Raw genomic sequence first — 25,666 nt, 5'->3', positions numbered from 1 at the left:
TTCCTAATCTCGGTGCCCACATCCCTGCCCAGCCCATGTTTGATGGGAGCTTTCCTTTCCGATTGAAGCTGAACTGAGCAGGATCTGTCGCGAGGCTGGGTCTGGCTTCCCACCGGTGCTCGATGACATGGAGGGCCAGCCCCTTCCTCTCTGGTTCTTCCTTCCTTTCCTCCTTCCTTTCTCGGGGAATCTTAGTGAATGGGGAGGCCAGGATTCTGCTGCCAGGTGTTCCAGAGCCTTCTTGATTGCCCCTTTCCCCACCAGTTTTGTCTTGAGGCCACCTGCTGTCATCTGGGGGAGGGAACCCCAGAGTAGGCTTAGGGTCAGAAGCAAGGAGGACCCCAGCTTGAGGACGGTCTGCGATGGAAATGAGCAGGTGAACGAGAGCCTCTCCCGAGGACAGGACATCGTTCGGATTCTTCCCACTCAGAATACAGAAGGCCAGCGTGGAGTTCTGCTCACCATGCTAAGTAGCCTGGTTCGCCCTAGGAGACAGTCCGCAAGGCAAACCTGTTCCTCCATGGTGTCTCCACGCTGGTTTTGGAGAGGCAGGACTAGGGAGGCTGTGTGTTCCTGGCAGCCCTAGTTAAGCTGGCCTGGCCTTGGGGAGGAGCAACAGGAGGGCTCAGAGACTCCCCAGTGAACAGGGACATTCAATTGCCCGGTGATGTTCACTTTCTGATCTGGGGCAGAGGCGGCTTCCAGGGATCTTCCCTTCTCGGGGACATCCAGGGCTTGTCTCCCATTCCTGCGAACTCTGACCCCATGCTCAGCCTTCTCTTTTGGAAACTAGGCTAAAGGCGCAGATTAATTTACTCTCCCCATCCACCGCCACCCCCATGGCTGGGAACTTTCTAGGAAGGGAGAGGCAGGACTTTACAGCAACCTTCAGAAACGTCACTGGTGGTGGCAGCCTGGATCTACCCTTCCCGGGTACCTGGGACTGATGGGTGTGTCCTGTCTCTGAGCTGCCACGTGACCTAGACAGACCCTTCCAGTTTCAGCTTCTCTTTCCCTAGCGGCAGGCTCCCTCTTCTTTCTCTCCCTTTCTTCCTCCGGGCGTGGGGAGATGGCTTGGTTTTCCCTCACTCTCCAGGTGGTCTACCCTGGATCCTGCTGCAGATTTTCCAGGGGTCCACCCTGTCCCCGTTGCCTGGGCAGTCAGCCCTGCGCTGGGCTTCTCTCTCCCTTTCTGAGTGCAGGGCACCGACAGGAGCAGAGGGATCTCTGGGGCCTGGCAGAGAGGGGTTTGCAGGGCTGGGGACAGGACAGAGGGTGTGGCATACTGGGTCCTCAGCCAGGATGCTCACCAGCCAGGCTTCTTCTGTGATCTTACAGGCTAGGCTCCTAATTTTATTTGGGAGTATTCTTTTTCTAGAATGTGTTAGGCAAGGATTAAAAAGTGGAATAGGTAAAAAGAGGGCCAAGAAGTTCTGGAAGATGACAGTTGGGCTAGTAGGGAGGAGGAGGAGGAGGGAAGAGGTGAAATTAATTCATTAGAAAAACTTGTTTACTGGCTTTGCTTAGGCACCTCCATTTTAAAAGTCTACGTTTACAATAAGTCGCTAATTAAAATACAAAGTGAAGCAACAGCTATGTTTTTTTTTCCCTTACACTTTAATTGCATGATTTTTTGTGATGTAATTTCTGGAAACACCCAGTGTACCTCACAGGGCTGATTGTTTGATAAACTAGAAGCACCTGAAACCAACCCAAAAAATAAATATATAAATCCAAGGGGATCTTAAGGTAGATTGGGAATGACAGAGAACGGCAGACAGCAGGGAACCGAAAATCCATAATTAAAAAAAAAAAAAAAACCCTTTTAAGTAAGGACATTTATCCTGCCTAGCCCAAAAGGAGAACTGGTCTTCCCATCTGGGATTGGTGGGGGAGAGGGGGGAGCTGAAATGGAAATGAGACCGAGTGGGGTTATCACTCTCCCGCACCCCCTAGTTGGTGCTATGGAAAAACCCCCAAAACCACTTGGACTCTTCCCTGGTTCCATTTCTTTGCTAAGGCTGCTTCTTTCATCACAGACCTTTCAAGAGGATTTTCATCGTCCCCCTTGTTCTGAGCCTAGATGCAGTCCCAAGTGGGAGCAGAGGCAGGCAGTGGCTGCCCCCGCCCCACCCCGGGAAGAACAAGCCTCTCCATGCTCACAGAAGGAAGACAGGGTGTCCCCAGGCTTGGGCCGCAGGCCCAGAGTTCCTGGCTCTCCTAGAACGCAGTGGGAAAGGTGGTCCATAGTAAGAATGGTGGGCACTGTCTTTTGCAGACAGCCCTGTGGCCTGCTGCCTTCTTTAAGATGCAGACCTGGGGTGGTGGTTGCAAACCTGCTGAGAAACCTGTTAGGAACTGACTCTGGGGTGGGGCTGGGAGGAACCCAGATCCGGCTGGCAGCCTGGCTGCTGGAGGAGCCTGGGCCCCAGTGTGGTCTGTGGGCACCCCCCAACCCCCGCCGCCTCAATGTTGGCATCTGGGCAGTGGGAGCATGAGGGACGGAGGGGACCCTTGACCTCACCTCCTTCTCTTTCTCCATCTGAAAGTGGGAGGCCCAGTTGGTCAGGGGTCCCAGAGATCTCTCTCTACACTCCCCACCAGGGGAGGAAGGATTTGCCTCTTTTTAGGGTCTTAAAAAACACATTTTTCTCCTTGATTATATAACGCATGCTTATGGCTCATTGGAAAATACAAAGAAAGTGTAAAGAAAATAATTTAAAAATATGCAGTGTGCTCGTTAATCACATGAACTAGGGGAACAGAGAGACCTGGGTTTGAAACCCAATTTTGCCACCACCCGGGCAGGGCGACTCAAGCTTGGGTTACTCAAGCTTGCTGAATCCCAGTGTCCTCGCCTGTAGAGTGGGGATCGTGGTCATCTGCAGCTTGGAAGTGGACAGATTCAGTGTGAGGATCCGCATAAAATATTGAGCACCGAGCCTGGCACCCAGCGCCCGTAAACATTCACGATTTCTGTTATTGTAGTTAATAATGATTATTCCACTGCTTTGGGATAATAGGCTTTTAAATTTTTTATTAAGAATTTATTTTTTTCCCGACATCGATGAAATTCTCTGTCTAACCCCGTGCGGCCCAATACCGTAGCCTCTAGCCACGTGTCGCTGTTTAAATTAAGTCAAATACAAAAATTAAGCGCCACCGTCGCACCCGCCGGACTCCAAGGACTCCGCAGCCACACGTGGCCAGTGGCTGCCCATCCTGGACAGCCCCGAAAGTTCTACTGGACCGCATTCTAAACAACAGAGCCATCTGAGTTTTCTGGCTTTGGGTAAATGGGTGTTGATGGCTGCATAGTAGTTTGTGAGGTGGGAACCGCCCTTCTCATTGGCTTGAGGCTTTGTTCCTGGGGTGTTGGAGCATCCTCTGGGCTCTGATTGGGCCTGCTGGGGTTGCCCGGCTCAGGCGGCTGTGGTGCTCTCTGATTGGTGCTAGGCAGCAAGGGGTTCTGGGAGGAGCAGAGCCTTGCCTGCTGATTGGCTCCCGGTGGTGGTGCCAGGGCAAGGGGCGGGGCTCTGCTCGCCCCCAGTTGGTCCTGGCAGAGCAGGAGGAGGCTGCCTCCCCTGACCCCCCAGTGTGTGCCCCTCGGGCTGGCTCATCCACAGCGTCACCTCTCAGTTCCCAGACCAGGGAGAGGAGGAACGAGTCCGAGGTAGTAATAACGAGCAATAAGGACCCATCCTCCACTGAGTGGAGAATCCCAGGTGTACCTCGAAGCCCGCCTCCCCACGCCGAGACCCCTCCCCCAGTCAGGGAGCCCCCAGGGAGCGGGCAACCTTTCTCCGTGGGAATGTTGTGGTTGGGGGTCCCCAGCGCAGGCCTCCGGATCCTAGTGAGGGTCTTCAGGCTTCAGGAAGGGCTGGGTCTAAAGGTGGGGGGTGAGGTGGCAGGGTGGGGGTGCTGGGGGTCCCGGCCCGGGGGCGCTCCAGGAAGACCTCGCGATGGCAGGTGGCATCCTGCAGCGGGGTGCTGGAGGGAGTGTTGGGGTCCCGGGGTCGTGGCCCCAGCCTCTCCTCCAGCGGGGTGGTCCATGCCCCGGGCACGTGGCTGAGGGCCGCGCTCCGGATGGGGGCTGCGGGTGGGCAGGACCGGCTCGGAAAGTGTGATCCCCGGAGCGGTGGGCAAGACAGATAGGCAGAGTCCAAACCGGACCTGCTGATGTGGCCCTTTCTGCTCGCAGCGGATCATAAAATATGGCTCAGATTTTCATTACGGGCTCTATCGATTATCTTCTGGGACGGATGAATTATAGAGAACATTAAATTTTTTTTAAAAAGCAAGTGAGAGAGGAAATATCTGAATGAGTTTGGGTGGTCGATGGCAGAAAGGGCTGAGCCACCAAGCCTGCGTGGCCTCCGTCTCCGGAGCAGAGAAAGGACCAGACCGCTCAGGCCGGCAGCCTGTGATTCCAGCCTACACCTGACATCGGGGAAGCCCGTGCTCCCCTTTGCTTCCCTTGCCTGTGCCCCATCCCCTGCAGGGATCTGGCTAGCTTCTGGGAAGGCAGACAGTTGGGCTGTTTGCAGGGCTCCGACCCAGAAGAAAGGCCTTTCCCAGGCTTTGGGCCTCTGTGGCTGGAAGGTGCTGCTGTGTTCCCTCCAGGGAGGTCTTGCTTCTAGACGTGCCCGCATGGGCACTGGGGCGATCCAGAGGGCCTCCTTTAGTCAGGACTGGGATAGGAACTCCGGAAGAACGTGACCACCTCAGCTTTTCCCTGCTGCTTGTTCCTTCAATCTGCAGTCCCTGGCTTGGAAGATTTCTGTCTTCCCTTTGGAAGCTTGAGAGAAACAGGTCTGGGTCCCACTGCTATGCACCCAGGGATCCAGTCTGGAAAGAGAACCACCTGGAAGCCCATCCCTCCCTCGCTCCTTCCCCAACTCCCCCCTGCCTCTCCTTGTCAAGCAGTATGGTGCAAAGGTGGCCGGCAGGCCTGGGTTCAATCTGCTTCTGAGTGTGTGACCTCGGGTGGGTCACATGCCTCCCTGAGTCTTAGCTCCTCAGCTCTCCAGTGGAGATGATAACCCACCTCATTGGGTTCCTGGGATGATACGTATAAATGGGCTAAAATCCTTAGTACATACTGCTTAATAAACATCAACTGTTATTTTCCTGCACTGCAGCAGTCTGGAGACCCTTCATCCCCGCCTTCATTTAGCTTTTTTGATTTATGATTCCATTTTACAGATGGGGAGACTGAGGCACAGAGAGGTTAAAGTCAGTTGCCCCAGGTCACCCAAATTGTAAATGGCAGAGCCTGGATTCCTGACTGACGGCCTGGCTCTGGGGCTTGTACACTAAACTCCCGTGTCGTGTTGTCCCCAGGATCTGGCAGGGGTGGCCCAGATGCGTGTGCCTGCACGCGTGCGCTGACACGAGCTTCAAGAGCCCTGCCATCATGGTGGTCTCTGACCAGCCCTTCCTCCTGACCCTCCACACTTCATGGGGCTCCTTCGGATCATCGTTAAGCCCAGCATTTTCTGGGGCCCTGTTCTGCGGGGAGTGTCCTCTCCCTACCGCTGCGCCATCCCCCTCATCCCGGCTTCACCTAGGCCGCCCTGAAAAGGTGGTGGTTTCCATGGATATCCGGCTCCCTCTGGCGACACGCCCTTTTTGTAGAACTCTGTTCCCTAGAGTTGATTGTCTTTGGCACACAGCTCTGTAAACTCATCCAACAATTAAAAGGGGGGAGGGGCGGAACAAAAAGGAGACGGATAGTAACTGGGGTGAGCGAGGCAGGAGGGGCGCCGTCCGGGGCGTGGGTCCCCTCCCTCTCCCCCGTCGGCAGCAGGACAGCACCTTAAGTGTCACATAAGCAGCTGGCCAGGAGTTCCGCTTGCGGGGTTCTGAGAATTCACAACTCCTGAGTTTCCTTCCATTTGAGCTGCGCTCTTGTCCCTCCTTATTTCTCCCTTAGAAATCGAGGGGCCCCTCCGCAGAGCCGACGTAGCCATCTCTGGTGGCCACCTGAAGTCCTGAGATGCCAACTCAGACCAATTTGAATATTTGCTGCCCTTGTTTTGGTTAATGGTGTATGTGTTTGCTCTGTTTGTGTACCATCAAATACCTTCTGCTTTGGGCGGACCCGTCGTAGGCTGTGTGAGATCACAGATGAAAAATGCAGTGAAAAACACTTTCGTGCCACAACACATCATGTAGGATTTTTGTATTAAGATGTGGATTTTTTTATTGTTTTTTTTTTTTTCCCCTTTTCCATACAGCCTGAAGTTGGGCAATGTACATGTCTGTGTTTTTGTTTTCACTCCGGGTGGTTTGTGAAATCTGCTCATTAAGGCTTTATCCTGCCCCCAGCCTGGCCTGATCTTTCCACCCTTTATCCTCTCGGGTGTAGATCTTTCCCTGTCACCTCCTGTCGTCTTCTCTCCTTTGGGGAGATGCTGGGTACCCTCCCCATATGCATTCACCCAGATGATAATCAGAAGTTCCTGTGTCCTTGCTTCTCAGTCCCACATCTCTGTGGCAGAGGGGCCTGGTAATAGGAGGCCCCTAGGTGGAGGAGGCAGCAGAAATCTCTGTGCCCCTCCCCCCCACCGCTCATTCCCCACGGTGAAGCCCCTTAGGTTGCCCCCCCACCCCCACCCCGTGCTGCTTTGGAGAGAAGAACAGAACCTTCTGACTCAGAGCGGCCTTCTGGGTAGCCTTCCTGTCCCCATCTCACCAAATGACAGCAGTGGGCGGCTCAGCCCCTTTCCCCTCCAGGAGGCCATGCCCTTGGCTGGGACCCATTTACCAAGTAGGTTCAGGTGTTTCTCCTGCTCTGCAGGCACCTCCCCATAGGCCTCACCTGCCCCCATTCACAGCCCAGGCAGAAGGAAGCACGTAAGCATGACCTTTGTCTTCCCTGTGGCTGTGACCTCTGGGTGCTTCCTGCTGGCTTTAGGGGGTTTGAGGGAGAACTGTCTGGGGGCAGGAGGACTGAGATCCAGGAGCAGAAAAAGCCTTAAGTATGGGTCGCTGCTGAGACCAGGGGTGGGGACAGAGGAGAACTTTCATGTGAGTTGGGCCTGGGAGCCTGTCAGCCCCGAGTCCAGGCCCGAGCTGTGTGACCTTTGGCAAGTCACTTCATATCTCTGTGCCTCCGTTCCCTAATCAATCCACGGGGACCCTAATCCTTCCTACCTCGCGTTGTAAAGATTTGGCAAGATCACACGTGTACAACACTTAGCATGGGGCTTGGCGAATAGAAGGCATCATGTGGGCCTGTTGGCAGAGGGTGAAAACCACTCAGCTGGTGTGCCCTGCACTCCCGGCATGCTCTCCGTCACATAGTAGCTGCTCAATCCGTTCTCACTGGCATCAGCCGGAGGAGGATCAGGTCAGCAAGCACTCCCCTTGAACCTGGGAGTTGTTCGTTCGCAGTGCTAATGGAGGAACGAGAAGATCTGGATGCGGGTGGGGGCTTAGGGGAACCAGAGGGAGCGGAGCAGGAAAAACGGCCGGAGGAGTGTTCTGTCATTAGAGAGGGAGGAAGCTGCGCCGGGCCCATCGATTGTGACGTGAGATCAGGGACAGGAGTTCAGTTCCGCGAACACCTACGCTGCCGACCATGGGCCAGCTGTTGTGCTTAAATGCTGGGGACACAAAGATAATTAGGACCTGGTCTCTGCCCTTGAGGAGTTAAAAACCCAGTGGTGGGGACAGACTCGTGAACAAATTGCTTTAGTCCCGTACAGATTTAAATGCCACAGTGAAGGATGCGTGAGGAACAGAGCAGAGAAGTATATGGGCCGCTTGGAGCGGATTCTGGAAGGTTACCTTGAAGAAGTGTGGAAGGAGAAGGTGGTGGGAGTGGAGAAGTTTCTGGAGCACTCTTAGCACCTTGCCCCTCTCTTGGGGATGCCCTACCACAGCCGCTATGTAGGAGGGAAGAAGGTGTGAAGAAATGGGGCCCTGCAGAGGTCTTTAGTGGCCTGACTGGGATTCAGACCCATGTCTTCTGATTCTCGGCCCAGTGTTATTTCTGTACCTGCACATGGCTTCTCACCCCTTCACCCCAGAGCCGCTGGCCAGAGAGCTCTGTCCTCTGGGCTCTCTACCTACTGACCGAGATTCCTGCTGCCACCATGGCCCCGGGGGCCTGTGCCGTGGGAGGGCCCCGTCCATGGCAGGCCCCGAGGCCTGTGCCCTGGTTTGGTAAATAGGTCAGGCCACTTGCTCGGGGACAGTCCCTGAGCAAGGCCGCACCCTGGCAGGGCTGGAGGATGGCAGGAATGGGGAAGACTGAGGAGGAGGGGGAGGACGAGCCCTGGCTACACCCTTTCTTCAGTTGTTCTTGCTGCTAAGGTGAGAAGCTCCCTCTGCCCTGGGTAGGCCCCTACCTCAGCTGGAAGAGGCCAGACAAGGGCCCCTCCAGGGTCTAGAAACCCCTCTTCTCCTGTAACTAGAATCCCCTTCTCAGCCAGGGCATGAGAGCCTAGTATCGCTCCCATTTGTGTGTGATCAGGCTCTGGTCTTTCTTTTTTTTAATTATTTTTTATTTGTTGGTTTGTCAGAGAGAGAGAGAGAGATCACAAGTAGGCAGAGAGGCAGGCAGAGAGAGAGAGGAGGAAGCAGGCTCCCTGCCGAGCAGAGAACCTGATACGGGGCTCGATCCAAGGATCCTGGGACCATGACCTGAACCAAAGGCAGAGGCTTAACCCACTGAGCCACCCAGGTGCCCCCAGGCTCTGGTCTATCTAGAAAGCTCCTTGCCAGGAGTCAGGGAGCTGGGAGTACTTTTCTTGACCTTTTCCCTGGGAAATGTGTATGTTTGCAAGGAGAGAGTGTGGGCCACCTGTACAAGATGTTGGCTTTCAGGAGAGGCAGGGGCCATTCTGATGGCATATTGGAATGGTGCTGGAGCACCCCCCCCCCCCCCCCGCACACACACACAGCCCAAGAATGTTCTGGGGGCAGGGAGCTGGAGGTGGTCTGAGGCACCCCTTTCTCTCTGGCTTGGAGATATTTGGTTGGTGGGTGGGCTGCCCAGAGCTCTGGAGGATTCTGGACCAACAGGCAGGGGAATGTCAGAGCCCAGAAGAGTAAGTCTCCCAGTGGCCCTGAAGTTCCCATTAAAGTGTTTTTTCCTCTTTTTTAAAGAAAAAAATATTCCCAAACTGGAAAACAAAGGAAATCCACTTCCCCCAAATCACACGAAACTCACATTAGGGGCCTGGCGGGAATCCATGGAAACCAGGAAACCCGCTGTTAACCCTGTGTGGTGCCGAAGGGTGGGGTGGGAGCCAGGCTGATTCAAGCCCCGGGGCCACTGTCACTGGCCCATCGCGGTGGCAGTGCCCCAGAGCAGAGGCAGGGGGGAGCTGCTGCTGAGACCTCTCGCCTTCACAGCCCAACCAGCCCTTCCACTCCGGGCCCAACCTTGGGAGATAGGAGAGGAGGGGTTCCTGCCCTCCAGGGAGGCTCTGGGATCTGAGGGCTGGGTCATGTTGGAGAACCTACTGGGTCGCTGCCCACACCACACGACACCGTCAAGTCAGGCTGAGCCCACTCACACACTCTGGGAACACACAGGCACCCTGGATGCTGCCATCCCCCAGCCAAGGGGGGGAAGGAAGGGACCGCAATTTCAGCCACCACCCTCCCTGATGCCAACCCCATGTGCAAGGGGGTGGGTGTGGGAGCAGATAGAGAGCCCCCTTGGGGATTCCACACCCCACTCCCATCCATGCGGCCGGACCTCTGGGTCTGGAAGCTTGTGCACCGAGGTCAGGTGCTGTGCTTGTGTTTGAACGCACACTGGCCGATTTTTCTAAAAAGGCTGAAAATATTTACAGATTTGAAGTTGAAACGCAAACAGGAAAAGCCCTTTAAAAAGTGAGTGTAGTGGATATTCAAAACAGGAATCACCATGGAAACACCACAATATTTGCTTAAATTGACACAAAGGTTGCCGGTAGCAGGGCACCAACTTTCTTTGGCCACATTTTTTTGGCACGCCACCTATGACAGCCCCTCTCGGTATGTGCCTGCGTCCTCTGTTCTGTTCAGTGGGGATGAGATGGCACGGGGCCAGCACGGATGGCGGGGAGTTGGGGGCCGGGGGGTGACAGAAGAAACCAAACTGACCATCCGGGGTCGTTGCAGAGACACCTGTCGATTCCGTTTTTAGAGACTCCCACACGGCCACTGGAGGGTCATGAGAGCAGCTGGGAGCTGGTCTGGGGAAAGTCTGGAGGGAGCAGAGGCTGGGGAGCCCAAGGCTTCGTGCAGTTGCGTGACTCTGATCCGGCTTCCAGGGTCTGTGTGATACATTGTCAGGCTGACCTTCCCCCTGGGGCCCGGAGCCTTGGGTGCGATCCCTCTGTTACTAGCCGGGGTGGCATCTGATCGGCCTATCATGGTTCCCACCTGTCTGATTCTTTTGTTTGGTGGCACAGCTGCTTAGCGATTGGCTAGTGATTGTGCAAAGGGGGCCTGGTCGTCGGGTCCATCACCGGACGTAACACGGTGATGCGGTCTGCCCACTGGCAGGCAGAATCCGAGGCTCTGTTACCAGCAACTGCTGACAGGTTACGGTGTGAGATGTCGGCATCACGCCGTCTGTTGCCCTCTTCTCTGGAGTAGTTTTGTGGGTCTCCACTGTAGCCTAATAATCTGTTCTCCCTCTTCATTCTGGTAGGCAAACAGAACTCACTGACTGAAGGCAAAGACTCCTTCCATCTCACCTGCCCTTTCAGCCGCCACGGTTGTCAACCCCCTCCCATAGAAGGGGATCCTGTAACCCCAGCATTGGAGTGGACTTCGGACACCGGCCTCTTGGGATGCAAAGGTAGCTGCTCCTAATGCCCAGGATATGGCTGGGAAATGGGGGCGGGGGCTGTGCTTGGCCAGTTTGGGGGTTCCTTCTTAGGAGAGGGCACAAGGAGGCCCTTCTCAGAGGGTTCTGACCTGGATGGCGGCAGCTCAGGCACCCTCGGTGCAAATAAGAAGATGTAGGATCGAGGACAGAGCCCTGGCCTAGGAACAGGACCAGACGTATTGGCCCTGGCTTTGACATTGAGTCTCTGCTTTCTCCCCTCCAGGTCTGGTTTGGCCGTGGGTAAAATAAGGGTATTAGAATAACTGGCCTTTAAAATCCTCCCAGCATTACCAGTGTATGACATTGAATGGTGCCAGCAGCACGCGGGTGCTGTAGGCGAGGCCTGTGCCCTAACAGACAGCACTCCTGGAGCTAAGTGTTGGGTCATTTCTGTGCATCCTCTCTGGGAGCCATAGGTCTGGTCCGTCTGCGTGTCCAAAGGCCACAGAGCCGCTCTGAGCTCAGGTGTGACTTGTGGGAGCTCTTATGGGTGGTCCTCCAGCCCAGGCAGGACCTTCCTGAGAGGAGAAGCCACAGGTGTCTTTTTTTGTTTTCCCCTAGAGATTTTATTCATTTACTGAGAGAGAGTGTGTGTGTGTGTTTGTGTGTGTGTATATGCAAGCCCAGGGAGGGGCAGAGGAAGAGAGAGAATCTCAAGCAGACTCTGCTGGGCACAAAGCCCAGAGCCCAGTGCTAGGCTCGATCCTAAGGCCCTGACATCACGACCTGAGCCGAAATCAAGAGTCTGATGCTCAGCCAGCTGAGCCACCCAGGCACATCCCACAGGTGTCTTTTGATCCAGGCTCAGAAATTGCCCCTCGCTGAAGGCCGGTCCCTTACAGCACGGAAGGGTCATCTGTGAGGCTAGTGCGGTCAGACATCTCTCCGCAGGCAGCAGACTTGGTGGGTTTTGTGGTGGGAGGTTCCCACACAGCAGGTGACTTACCATGTGTTCATCCTTGTTCAGTGTTCCCTTGGGATCCCAAGGAAACCAGTCCAGAGGGGTTGGGTGCTAATGAAGTTGATGGGCATGGTGTTAGGACAGGGGCCAAGGTGGGTCTAGAAAATGGCAGGGAGGGCAAGGCTGTAAGCCACGCCTTCTCTGTGCACCGGATGGGAGTCAGCAGCCCCAGCTTACTTACCAGTTCCGTCCCTCCCCGCGGGTGCCATGGGCAGGTGTGTCTTGCCCCTCCCTCCATGGCCAGGCTCTGCAACTCTGGACTTTGAACTTCCAGGGAGGAAGCACTTGGCAGCGATGGGTGCGTTGGTGCCCACTGGGGTTTGAGAGGTCCCTGAAGCTGTGGGCCTGCTTCGTTCCGGGCCGTGCCACCTCAGGGACCTGCAGAAGCCTTGGATACAGAGCAGGGATTTGCAAATCAGATGTAAATGTCGCCTTGGGTTACTGCAGTGGAGCAACTGGGTGGCGGAGACTCTCCTTCCTGGTGTCTAGAATGCAATCACATGCCGGGAGTTGGTCCGTCTGCATTTAAGATGTGCCGCCATTGTCCTCTGATGGCAGCGTCGAGACTGTTGGCGTCGCGGTCTTGCTGGGTGTTTGGCATGTGTACCTCGATGGCTCTACACTTCTTGGGTCCTTCTTGCCTGACTCGGCATCTCTGATGATCAGGGGTCCTGGGAAAGCAGGCCCATGTGTCTTCGAGCCTCTGGCTGGCCTCCCAGGCCCCGCCTGGGCCCAACCCATGAGCAGGTTGCCAAAGTGCGTGTGGCCCCGCTTTGAAGGGGGAATGTTGCCTGTTCTGTTCTCAGTGGCAGGCTTTTTGTTTTCTTCATTCCCTCAGCAAAACATGCCTATTAGTTTTTCCCTTTCTGAAGTTTCCACTCACTGTTGACTCCCAGGGGCCAGGCTGGCCTAGGGGACGGGCTTCACGAGTCCTGTGGGGCTCCCGCATCCTGGCATCGGCCGTCTAAGGCTTCATAATAAAGCTTGGGAACTCCGAGGACCCTGAGAGGGAATGTCGTGGCTAAGCCGCTCTGCATTCGCCCACCTCTTCCCGGGGACTGGGTTTGGCCACAGGCCCGCGTCCTCTGGGACAGGGCTGACCCATGGTCCTCGGAAGGGTCCTTCCTCACCACCCTGGAGTGTGGGCCAGGAGCGAGTCTACACTCGGGCCCTGTCCACAGGCCTGCTCCTGTCTAGTTCAGACTCTCCTCATTTCTGGCTGTGCCATCTAAGATCTGGTTATGTTTAATCAACAGAAGCCGAGGGCCTGTGGTCTTCCAGTTATTAGGGGTAGAGTGGAGAAAACAGTTCGGACTCTTACGGACATCACTCGATGTCCCGAGTGGCCCTTCTGAGGAGGAGACAGGCAGCTGAGATGGAAGGAGAGGAAGTGGACAACCATCGGAGGAGGAGGCAGAATATTCCAGAAGGAAAACAACTGGTCAAAAGGTCCTGAGGTGGTCTGAGCTCAGCACATTTGGTAACAGACAGAAGGTCCTGGAGGCCGGGACGGGGACCGGGTTTGTAGGCGTTGCAGAGCCCAGGCAAGCTGGCGTTTTATTCTTCAGGTGACAGGAAGCCGCTGGAGGGTTTTCGGCGCGGAGGGAAAACGATCTGGGTTTTGCTTTGAAAACTGGCTGGGGCTGCAGTGGGAAGACCGGATCGCACGGGGACGGGGAGAAAGCAGGAGGCCCAAGGGGGGCTGCTATGGGCGCTGACACCAGGAGGTGGGCCGCCCAGAAGGGCTCAGGGTCCCTGCATTGAGGGGGCGGGTGAGTAGCACTTGCTGTGGGAACGAACGGTGAAGAGAAAAGCCAGGCCAGCCCCAGCTTCCGGGTGCCCCGATGTCGCCCTGCGTCTCCTCCCCTCTCTTGCCCCCATCCTGCCAGGGCCAGGAACTTCCCAGGCCTTTCAGAGGCCCTGTGCTTTGTGGATTAGGGAGAAGCACCACCCGGGGCCGGGGCTGGTTGCTGAGAGAGCATGGTTGAGTGGGTTAGGCACATCTTGGCCGGCACTGTGCGGAGGGAAGGCCAGAGGCCCGCTCATCTCTGGCATCATTTTCAGCTGCGATTTCCAAGCTCGCCATCCTTTCGGCCCCGAAGACTGCACTGGAGCCTGGTTTGTGCCTCTGCTCCGTGGGCTCGGTGCTGGGTCTGAGGTTGGGTCTAGTTCGTATCGCTCTTGTCACTGCGGTCTTGAACAGGATCTGTGTTCTCAAGGGCTGAGCATCTGCGTACCCTCCCCCAGGCCTCCGGTCACCCAGGACCGAGGAAAGGTTTTGTCTGAGACCTCATTTCCGCTGGGGCCATCTCAGCTTCCAGCCCCAGTGTATGGGCAGGGATCCTGCAGTCCTTGCATGTGGCAAGTCTTTTCACAATACACGGTGTGGATTCCCATGGGTATCCCCCTAAGATTTGACTTGGGCCACTGTCTCTTTTCTCTGGGCCTCTGATACAAGGCTCGACTCTCCTGGGTCTTGGTATCATCTGCTGGGGCTCAGGTGAGACAGGCAACCCCAAACAGCAATGCTATCACAGTGAAGTGACCCTGGGCCCTCCTCGCTGAGTGTCACGCATCCCAAACAGCAAGCCAGAGGTCTGGCGGGAGGGAGCATGGAGATGTCACAGCTGGCTTCGGGGGCCCCAGTGAGTACTTGCCCATGTTGGCAACATATTCCCAGCCATATGGGCCAGCTCAGCCCTCCAGGAAAGCTCTGGAGGCTTGACCTCCAGGGGGAGTGACAGGAGGGAGCAGAAGGGCACGCTGGTGACATCTCGCAGGGGGTGACAGGGATGTCCCGAGCGGGCAGCTGGTGCCTCCGCCTGGCTCTGAGCGGGTGGCAGCCAGCCTTCCTGGGTGTGTCTGCCAACATCAGAACGCTGGGCTGAGCCCCGGGGGAGGGTGCATCTGGGCGGGCAGCCGTGTGCGTCTGCGCGCAGGGGAGGCTCTTTGGCTTTCTGCCTCCATGGCCTGTACTAGATCCGTGGCCTTCACTCGTAACCAGACTGGACAGTTCTAACTCCTTCCTCCCAGGCTCGGATCTGATGTGAGGCTGGCTGCTTGAGGCCAGCAGCTGGGCTAGGGGGTGATCAGGAGAGGAGCTGGCTGTGGGACTTGGGGGCCCGAGCCCTCTGCCCCCCACCTGGGGCACTTTACGCCTGGGGGGATGGCTGAACACAAGGCTTGGGAAGTGTCATCGACCCTTCTGGTTTCTGTCTGGGGTGGGACTTCAGCCCTGATGTTGTGGACTCCCCAGCCCTGGGACTGCTTTCTCAGTTCTCCCTTGTCTCCTAGCAGACTCAGAAATCAGGAAGCCCCTGGGTCCCACCAGGTGCAGACCCAAGGGGAGAGGGATGGGGAAGGACCGGCCGCTCCTGCCTGCCTGGAGCTACCTCGGAGCCTCTCTTCATTTGGTGATGCGCATGGCTTTGGGAGGGTTAATGTATGGTGGACAAGGCAAGAAGCCCTTCTGCCCTGCCTCCATCCTCGTGACCTTGGGGCCTCCACAGGGAGAGCACTCTGGTGGTGTTGGAGGACCACCATCGGTCTGCTCCCAGAGAGGAGCCCTGGGGGGCTGTGAACACGTCATCCTCTCTGGCAGATCTTGGGGCTTCTGCAGATCTTGTTCCCTATCTTCTCTGGGCTCTATTATTCCAGAATCTACCCAGGTGTAGAAAGGTCTAGAAAGCCCCCCAGCCCAGAGGACACCACACGGAGGCCTGGGCAGCCCAGTGTGGAGATCCTTGTGTGGCCACTTCACACCACCAGCTACTGCTTCTCTGCTAAATTAGCTCCGGACATGTTCCTCACCTTCCACTCCCCACTCGAGTTTTCTCTCATTTGGTTTCCTGGCCCCCAGGGAGCAGGTGCCTTTTCTGTCCCTGAGCCTCCATATGGCAACCCGGGGTTGGGACCCCTGTGGCCAGGGCGAGTGGAAATGGGAAGGTGTAATTAATCACTAGTTTCTCCTCCAGAAATGCTAATCGGGAGAAGCAATTAAAAGCAACTTTTTTCCCTTAGTAATCTGCGCTAAAAGCTGGTAATGAAGTTTAGGGCCGTCGTGACTCAATATTTCAGCTTCACCGACTCAAGTCAAAACAATCCAAGCCCAGGAGTTTGCCGGCAGCCGAGCCGGGCATGGGCAGCAGCTGGGAGTCCCTGCTCCCTCTCCTCTTCCCTCATTCCTCACTGCCACCACCCGCACCCCCGCTTCTGGGGCAGAGCCGCTAGCAGGCCCAGCTGGGAGGGGAGGGTCTGGGTGGCAGGGAGATGGGTCCCCGGGGCCATCCCTCAGGAGACCCGGAGCCGGAAGTGCGGCTTAGGGAAAATGATAGGACCCGCTGGGAGGAACGCCTCCCTCAGTGGGGCAGAGCTGGGGAAGGAGGAATCGGGGAGGTGGGTGCCCGGGAAGCCCCCAGGGCGGCCCAGGGTTCAGCCACAATCCGCTCAGAGCCGGAAGAGGTGGTGGTCCAAATCTCGACCTTCAAGCGCAGTCATTCATTCCTCATTTTCATTCATTCATCAAGCCTCACCGAGAGACACGGCAAACTGGACCCGAACCACAGCAGTGAATGAACAGTGCTGTGGGATTTGTGCTTTAGTGGAGGGAAGACAACGACAAATGAGATAAAGAAATGCGGTATTTGTAGGATGGTCCCGTGCGTCCAGGAGAAAACCAGCAGGTTTGGAGAATAGGTTGGGGAGAGCGTGCGGTGGGAGTGGAAGGGATGGCTTATAATTCTAGGTGTGGCATCTGGGGGACACAGCACTGGGATGGTGACATCTGGGTAAGGATGGAGGAGGTGAGGGAGCAAGTCCCCCTGCTTAATACGTGGAAGAAAAGTGTTGCAACAGGGGGAACAGCACGTGTGAACTCCCGGGCTCAAGAGCGGCCCAACTTGCTGAAGCGCGGCTCATGGGGCAGAAGCCACATGAAGTCATGGGGGTGTGTGGGGGACCCCAGATCCCACAGGCCTCGTCGCCATTACCCCAAGTGAAATAAGAAGCTTTTGGAAGAGTTCCGGGTGACTCGATCTGATTAGGCACAAGCTCTTTATTAAAAAGCAGGACCCAACTGTCACCGACTCCTCCTCTCCGGGGTCCCTAGGTGTGGTCCCTGGGTGCATTGGCACCCACTGCCTCCTGGGTGGTCGCTTCTGAGCAGGGGAGGGGAGTGCCGAGGGCTCTGTTGCAAACCACCCTCCCTAGGCTCTGCCTGCCCCCCTCAGTCCTCCTCAGGGAGCAGTTCAGAAACAGGCTCTTGTCACTTTAAGCAGCCCCCCGCCCAGCTTCCCTGGCCTGCTTTATCTGAAGTCCAAGCGCATGTTGTTCCAGGACCGATCCGCTTTAGCTAATTAATAATCTGACAGGAGCCACCCAGGGGATTAGCCGCTGAGCTGAGCTCCACCAAGCCCCAGCAAATGAGCCCTGTACTCTTTGGGGACACGGAGGTGACTTTGAGGGGTGCAGGGAGAGGGGACCCCCACAGGTGAGCCGCGGCACCAGGCTGTGCTGTAGTGACCACTGAGGGGAGAGGCTGAGGGCGGAAGTGGGGGGACAGTGACAAGCAGCCTCTTGAATGGATGGTTGTCCCAAGACGGGCCGGGATCTTTGTTCTCCCTCACTGCCCCCTGCAGTCCTGCTCAGCCACCTGCCAGGTGTTCCTGGCTGAGAAGTGGGAGAGAGGGCGACTCCGCAAATAAAAATACAGGCTGGGAGCCAGACTCCTGAAACTAACAGAATGCTGTATGTTACCAAACTGGAATTCAAATAAAAACTGAAAAAAAAAAAATAATAATACAGGATGCTCCGTGAGATTTGCATTTGAGATAAACCACAAGTAAATTTGAGTAGAAGCATGTTCCGTGTAATATTGGGGACGTACACCAAAAAAGTAGGTGAGGTTTATCTGAAATTCAGATCTCGCCGGTGGTCGTCCTGCGTTTTCTCAGACGGTCGGTCCTGAGCAGGGAGGGACGGAGGCTTCTGGGCTCTCTCCCGAGAGCAGCCTGGAGCTCCCCCTGGAAGAGGTAGCACCCTTAGGAGCAAGGGAGGACCAGGCCAGAGACCTCCACGGGCCTGCTGGTGCAGGACACGGAGGATGGAACAGACTCCTGCAAGCCAGCTGCTTGCAGGAGTCTCTGACCTATATTTGGGCCCAGGTGGCCCTTGGATGAGTAGAGTCCAAGTGCCCTCCGAAGGATCCATGACCTCTGGGCCCAGAAGGATGTCCCATGGCTGCTTCCCCCTGGTGGGAGTCGGGGAGCGATGGCCGGGAGGGGTGCTGATGGCTGGAGTCTGGGGCCTCTCCAGAGGGGAAGGTGTGAAGTTGCTGGGGTCAGCTGGGCTAGGTGGCCGTCCTTTGCTAAGGGCACCTGTCTGCTCTGAGCCCAGGAAGAGGTCAGCAGGGGGGCCCACTGGGTGGGCAGGGTCAGGTCAGGTCAGGTAGGAGGTCAGGGACAACAGCCTGCCATGCAGGGCCCCCGCCAGGTTCCAGGACCTCGGGGCACGGGATGGAAATGCCCATGTGCAGACCTCTTGGGGCCCACCCCCAAGGCCGCCGAGCAGCCGAAGCCAGGGTAGCCTGGGATGTCATGCTGGGGTGGTCTTTATTGGAGTCCGTCCTTGCTGTGGGGTCCTTCCTATTCCCTGTCATGACCCTTCTCACCCTGGCTCCGTTCCCAGTGGTCAGGGCGCTCAGGGCGGGGAGAGGGGCCCACTGCCAGCTGGTGGTAGGCCAGCCGCCTGCAGCCAAGGAGCCCGATGCCAGGCAGGCGGTGCCCCCGAGGTGGGAGCGCTCTCACTCCCGCTCCCTTCCGTCCTCTAGGAGGTAACGGCAGCCCGTGCCCTCGAGGCCGCCTCTCCCCCAGCCCCTGGGCTGCCCTCCTCCCAGCCCTTCCCGGCACTGCCAGCTGAGGAAGCTCCCGGCGCAGGAGCAGAGGGGGCTGGGGGTGCCGAGCCGGTGGGAACCTCTTCCTCCTGCCGAGCTCTCAGCCTCTTCCCCAGCGTGCCCGGCGGTTTGGCCCTGTTTCGCGAGCCGTCTGCTGCCCGTGCTGCCTCTGACCCACATCGTTAGCATGGGCATTTATATTTCATTAACGACATTAAGCCCAAATGGCATTAAAAGCAAAGCTGGTGATAAATAGCTTATTAATAAACAGGGAGTGCTCCGTGCCGCCTGGCCTCTCCCAGCCCCGGCGTTAACCCTTGCTGCCTGAGATAATCGTGTCTCGTCCCAAAGTTCCTCTCCCCCAACTCCACTGTGGGCCTGGACGATGCAGCCGGGGGTCCAAGGTCTGGCTGCTCTGAGCTGGGCGCCTTGTGGGGCCCAAGTGGGCCAGTTAGGGGTCACTCAGGCTCATGCAACCTGGCCAGACCCCTCACAGCCTCGAATCAAATCGTCACTGCCCTCTCTCTCCTCTCTAGTTTCAATTCTGGGCTCAACACTTCGGGAAATGTGGCTTTTCTAGGCCATAAGCTCAGATCGACCCCATCACTCTGTAGTTCTGAGAGGAGGCACATAGAATGTCTGGAATCCAAAAGAGTGATGCGCCTGAAAATGTTGCTAATAATAATAATAATCATGACAATGATAATCACAGTTGGCACCTCTGAGGGCTGAGTGGGAGCAGGCCCGTGACCCCTCCTCTCCCCTGTAGCAGCTCTGGCCTGCTCCCTGCGACCCCAGGGGTCGTGTAGCTCAGGTTCATTTTACAAGCGGGAAAACCAACGCCCAGAAGAGTGGGTCAGGTTCACCAGCCAGAGTCCACCTCACAGGTGCTAGCACTGGGGCACTGGGTGGCCTCCTGAAACAGGGCCATCCCCATCCCAGGGCCTCTGGGACACAGCAAGGCTTCTCAGCCTCGATTGTCCGTAGCTCCTTGCCCTGGGACCCAGCTGTTCCATCGCTTGATGTCTGGGTGAGTGTGTCTACACAGGCTGGCCACCAGTGAGTGTTTTGTTTCTGATTGGAGCCATGTCTCTATGGTGTCCTCCTGGGGCAGGGGAGGGCCGACCAGCCAGCTTTGATTGTCGGGTTTTAAGTTAATGGTTTTGGAAACAGAGTCATCTCTTAACACTTCCAAGAAATAGGGGCAGACTCAGCCCTGGGTCCCCTACCCCCTTGCTGAATTGTTTGAAGGCAAGAAGAGTTGAAGGCAAGAAGAAAGTGGAGCCTTGTCTGAACTTTGGCTCCCCTTAGAACTCTCTCCGCTGCAAACCAGGATCAGAGTTCTCATCGTCCTCCGCATCCTCATGGGGCTCTCTGGGCCCAGGACAGGCTGAGGCAGAGAAGGGGTTTGGGGGGGGGAGGATTTATGCAATAGAGAAGGGGAAGCTGGAGGCAGGGTGTAAGGTGAAGATGTCCTGTCATTTTAAGGGGAGGACGGGGCACATCGCTGGGACCATCTGGTTCTGTCTGGGGAACACATGGGGAAGATGGAGAGTGAAATAATTAGCAGGACTCCCGCTGCCTCCTCTAGGAGCTTGGACTGCTTCTCCCGTCCTATTCCCAAGCTGGGAAGGAAGTTGGGAAGCAGTGGCCACAGGGCTTGTCCAGAAGGACTTCCACCTATCCTGATGGCTGGAAGCCTGTCTAGCCGCGCAGAGCAAGGCAAACAGGAAGGTGCCAGCAGGGAGGCCCACTTGACCAGATGGTGATGTGGGGACCACCTTGGAAGGTCAGATTCACGCCTGCTTCTCCTCCTGGAAAGGCCTTCCAGCTTGCTCTGGCCACGCAGGCCTTGACCTTCACCATGGTGGGTAGCTAGGAAGAGTCATGCTTATCACCTACTTTATACTCTGAGCGCTCAAGGCATATGTATTAAACCAGTAACCAGAGAATCCAGCAGCCCGTGGGAATGGGCCAGCCGGGCCTCATGCCAGGGGTCAGACAAGAGACCTTGGGTGGCAGAAGGGGCTGGTGGTGAGAGACAGGCTTTGGAAGCGGGCCCACCTGGGCTGCAGTCAGAACCACCTTTGGTTCATGTGTGGCCATCACGTCACCATGCTCAGCGTCAATGTCCGCCTCTGTAAAATGGATGTGACAGTCCCCTCTCTGCAGGGGTATGGCCTCTACAGTGCTCACAACAGGGTCTGGGCCCCTTAGGTGCTCCTGCCTTCGTTGCTGGTGATAAATAGCTTATTAAGAAACAGGGAGCGCTCCATGCTGCCTGGCCTCTCCCGCTGGTTATCGCCCATCCCTGACAGTCTGTTCGAGAGCTGAGAAAGGAAACTGGTGAAGAACACAGCATATCTGGCGGGGCCCGGCCCCCCACTCCAGCAGGGGGTCGTCTTTGCAGCAGGCAAGGGCTGGCCCATCCATTCGGTGGGGTTTCTGGAGCACATCCTCCTAGCCTAGGCTTCGAAGAGGCGGTGGGGGGTAGGCAGAGGAAAGCCAGGAGAGCGCCGTGCTCCCCACTCAGCCCGAGTGCCCATTCTGGTAGGAGAACCAGGTGTGGGTGTGGTCACTGGGGTGACGTGGGACAAAGCAGGACGGGGGTCTTCAACATGGTTGTCCCACTGCCTTGGATGCCAGCAGTGAGGCAGGGTCTTCCTGTCCCTCCTTCGGATGTGCCCAACTGTCGCTGGCTGGCTTTAGTTGGAAAGCCCCCTCACCATCCTGCCATGCCTCACAGGTGTGGGGTCAGGCCACCTGATCCCGCCGGTGGGCTTGAGGCAGGCTGGGGCTCATTACCCTCCAGGGTTCTTCCCCAGCCGCCTCTCTCCTGCCATAGGGACCAGCTGCTGTTATGACACTGATGCCAGTCGGTGCTTTGGGGTTCGTGCTGGCCTTGCTGCTTAGCACGATCCCCCCGCTGTGGGGTTTGCTCCGTCTGCTGAGTTGCATCTGGTGACAGGAGGAAGAAGAGTATGGACACCTTTCTCGGCACACCCTTACCTTCTCTTTTCTTTCCAGACCCACAAACCCAGTCCAGGGTCCCCTGTGTCCTCCAAGGGCCAGGGCAGGGCAGGGGCTTGGGGCAGGATCACGGGGTGGCCAGTGCCACCTGGAGCCCAGGGGCCATGTGTGTTTCCCTTGCCTGGGCACGTTGTCACCCCGAGGGTTCCTGAGAGCACGCCGTCACATGGAGGGCCCGGGTGAAGAGAGGCCTTGGGGCATCTGCTTTGCCTACATGACCTCAGGGCCACCCAGTTTCTCATGGACCCAAGACAAGGATCTAGAGTCACAGATGGGAGGACCGCTCCGGGGAATGGGAGCCGTGTCATGTGGGTAGATTCGACGGTGGCCAATGAGCCGGGCCTTGTGACTTGATGGGCACATCTTTCAGTGAGTCAAAGGTCATTCCAGACCCAAAGCTTTACCTCTTTCCTTGCTTCCTCACCTCCAGGGCTGGTAGAAAGAGCTTTCCTTCCCTTCAGCCTCATGGTGCCCCAACGCTGGGTGAGCCGCCTCAGGCTGGGGCCTAGGAAAGCCCTGGGTGAAGGACCCAAGACCAAGCCTGGCCCTCGCCTGGGGTGTGCCATGCTTGGCTTCGTGCCTGCCCTCACTATGGGCAGTGCCAACACTCCAGTGCCCGCCACAGGAAGGGTAGCCTTCACCCCGAGCCCCTGGCCCTGGGAAGGGGGAAGGGGCCACACGCGTCATCCCTCCTCGGGGAGCCTTCTCCTACGTTCATTTTCCTTTTGCCACTATTTTTTCTTGGGGTCTAATTAAAGACTTGGAACCATTTACAGCCTGTGGTTGGCTTTTTATTTGGGTCTTTGGCAATTACCTCCCGCCCTAAAATAAGTTTCGATGGAACAGGGGTAAGATTTTTCTTTTTGGGCAAGTTCTCAGCTTTAATTTCGCCGTGTGTACGCACACACATGCGCGCCCGAGTTGTGCGTGCGTGTGTGTGTATGATAGAATGGAATGAAGCCTTTCCGTCCTCGCCATTCCAAATCCTGCCTCCTTCTCCTTCTCACTGTCCCCATCTCAAGTGTCCTGTGGCCAGAGCAGAGCCTGGACAGCAGGAACAGTATGTCCTCAGCCTTGCCCTGCCTGGAGGCGGCTCTGTGACAACAGGCAGGTCATCTGTTGACTCTGTCCCAGTTTCTTCAACTGAGAATGGGGCCAGCGGGTTGGGCATATGGCACAGGCTTCCCTACCACACTGCTTTGAAAGCAGACATCTTGCCACAGGGAGGAAGGTCATCCTTGGGGTGGGAGGAAGCCGCCCCCAACACGAATCGACCAGCCTCACTTTTCCCTCTTGGTCAACACACCTCATGTTTGACAGGATCGTATAATCATGTTCCCAAATTTCTTCTCCCCACTCTGCCCATCTTGGTTCCCCCGGCCACCGTGAGAGCAGGTGTGATCACCCCGCTTGATAGGCGAGGCTCCCTGCCGCCAGAGATAATAAGTAGCTTTTCTGATGTCACTTGGCTTATAGGGGGCAGAGCCTTGGGGTTCTAATCCAGATCCTCTGATCTCCCAAAACCTAGGACCAGCTTCGTAATTTGAGGGGCCCAGTGCAAAATGAAAATATGGGGGCCCTTGTTCTAAACTATTAAGAATTTCATGACAAGGGTGCCTGGGTGGCTCAGTCAGTTGGGTGCCCAACTTGGTTTCGGCTCAGGTCATGAGTTCAGTGCTGGGACCAAGCCCCATGTCAGGGAGTCTGCTTGTGATTCTCCTTCTCCCTCTCCTTCTGCTCCTCCCTTTCCCTCTTTCTTTCTCAAATAAATGAATAAATCTTAAAAAAAAAAAAAATACTGATTTCATGGCAGTGACAGCATGTGCCCTCCTGAGCATGGGGCCCTGGGTAACTGTGTGGGTTGCCTACCCAGACAGCACCCGCTGTCTCCACCCCCTTGAGCTCCCTTCTCTTGTTTGCCAACACTCCTGCCTGCGTGGTGAGGGGCAGGGAATTTCACAAGGGCTCACTTATGCTCTGGGTCCCCAGCCAGTGTGGCTTTCTCCTGTAGCTGGAGGGGATTCTGCGTTCTTCTGATTCTTGGCCTGTCCTGCCTGACCCCTATCTTATGAAGAACCATTGCCTTAGCACGGTGCGGGCTTTCTGGGGTTCCCGGAGTCTCTCAGGGTCCTCCAGGCCTCCTTAAGTTCTCCTGAGACTATAAGTCAGTCAGAGGTGAGGGGGAAAAAGAAAGAATAAAGAGAATTTGGTACAAACTCCATTTCCATAGGGTGGAGGGAAGATTCTGGGCATTGATCCTCCAGGCCCCTTCAGGAGCTCCACAGAGCTCTCCTGGTCAAGTTGAAGCAGGTGGTGACCCACCAAAGTATCCAAGTCGTGCTGGGCTCCGATTGCCGCGCTTGGGGAGGAAGGTCAGGCGGCCACTCCTGGGGCTGATCTGGAAACTTCCTGGTGGGTTGTTGGGGACTTGGAGTAGCCACAGAACATTGTGGGGTTCACCAAAGTTTCCCAATAATGGATGGACTGATAGAGTGCCCAGGCAGGCATAGGTCCACACATGCAGTGAGTTGTGCGTGCGCTCAGGTGAGGCCACGGCTCTCAATGTCCCAGGCCGCCACTTAAAGAAGAACCGAGTGAATGGCTATCGCTGGCTCCCCCAGACAAAGCGGCCTTTGCCTGGCTGTCTGGGACCACACTCCTGTAGCAGTACATGCTACCCCCTCACGTTCATTCTGTCTCCTACTAATGCACCCCACCCACCCACCCCAAGAAGTCTGGGGACCAAAGTCCTGGCCCCAGGACCCCCAACTCCAGCTCGCTCTGGCACCGCCTGCTTCCTAGAAAACCTTATAGATTCTGGACCTTGGGCAAACTTCAGGATGAAATGTGTCCTAAAAGCCACAGCAGCTGGTTTTACGGTGGGGGGGGGCAGTTTTATCTAAAATGGGGGGACAGGGTGCAGGTGGGAACCCCATAGGCTTGAGGTCTAAGGCAGTTTGACGATAGATAGGAGGGAGAGAGTGCCCGAGTTTCCAAGGACTGATTAGATGGCATGCCAAGTGTATTAAATTTTGCAGACATTTTAACAGCAATATGCTAGATAGTTGGGTGTCCCCCGAGGCGGCTGGATTTTTTATATCCTTCACAGAAGGTCGGAACCCTCTTCTGCCTGCCTCCCCCCTCCACCCCATGCTCCGTGCGCCTCTCTCTCTCTCTCCCTCCCTTCCTTCAACCATTTTCCTTGCTTCTTGCTCTCTGCTCATAGAGAACCCAAACGACACCTCCGATCTCGGCCCCGTAGGGCATTCTGTCCTTCCCGCCCTCCTGTCGGGAGACCAGGGGTCTCCAGGGAAGGGGACGGGCACAAGCGAGGGGTTTGATTTCTATGTGTTCTCCCCTTCCCCTTCCTCCCCCCATTTTGGAGACTGTCGTAAGACCCACTCCTGCCACCCTCCTTATTTTTATAGGGAAAAAAAAAAAAAAGCAGGAAAAGAATCCATCTGGCATATGAATAATTGAAATGGCTCAACTCTGTTCCTGTTGCTACTGTCTGTTCTCGGCCCCTGGGTCCCCGGCCCAGCCCCCGGAGTACGGGTCTCTAAGCAGAGGGTGTGCGGGCATTCTCAGAAGGTTCTCGGTAGACGTCCAGGGCTCGGCTGGATTTTGAGCCCTTTCTCCCCGAATATCCATAGGGCCAAGACAGAGACATTTGGAAATGTGGTTTTCTTCTCACCACCCATGGCAATAGCCAACCCCTGGCTACAGTCTCCCCAAATATCAAACTGGACTGGGTCCTTCAGCCCTTGGGCCTCAAGGGACAGTTTCCCCTGACCGTGATTTCCTTCAGGGCCCCCCTGGAATTCTGTGGTTGATGCCCAGTCTCCTCCTTTCCCTAGCCTCGGCCTCTCTGTCCTCAGCTGCAGGGGACTCCTGTCTCGGGGAGCCGCCCTCCGCCCTCCCTGCCTGCTCTCTTAGCGCTGTCTCCAGG

General features: G+C 56.4%; 1 protein-coding gene across 3 annotated transcripts in view; it reads left to right on the top strand.

Moving 5' to 3' along the window:
• CASZ1 (castor zinc finger 1) overlaps positions 1-25,666 on the top strand; it is a 144,131-nt gene that overhangs the window by 21,832 nt on the left and 96,633 nt on the right. Inside the window, exons 1-2 of one of the 3 annotated variants that reach the window (XM_082687596.1) lie at positions 3,570-3,673; positions 10,658-10,807. The exons of 1 other annotated variant lie outside the window; for it this stretch is intronic. The gene's annotated coding sequence lies outside the window, so the exon portion shown is untranslated. Of the gene's footprint in view, positions 1-3,569; positions 3,674-10,657; positions 10,808-25,666 lie in introns of those variants that run through there. One more of the 3 variants, XM_082687595.1, reaches the window with a different exon arrangement.

The sequence above is a fragment of the Mustela nivalis genome (assembly GCF_964662115.1).
Source record: "Mustela nivalis genome assembly, chromosome: 10".
Lineage (NCBI taxonomy): Eukaryota > Metazoa > Chordata > Mammalia > Carnivora > Mustelidae > Mustela > Mustela nivalis.
Note: the sequence above shows the minus strand (reverse complement) of the source record. Positions and strands in the feature narration are given on the sequence as shown.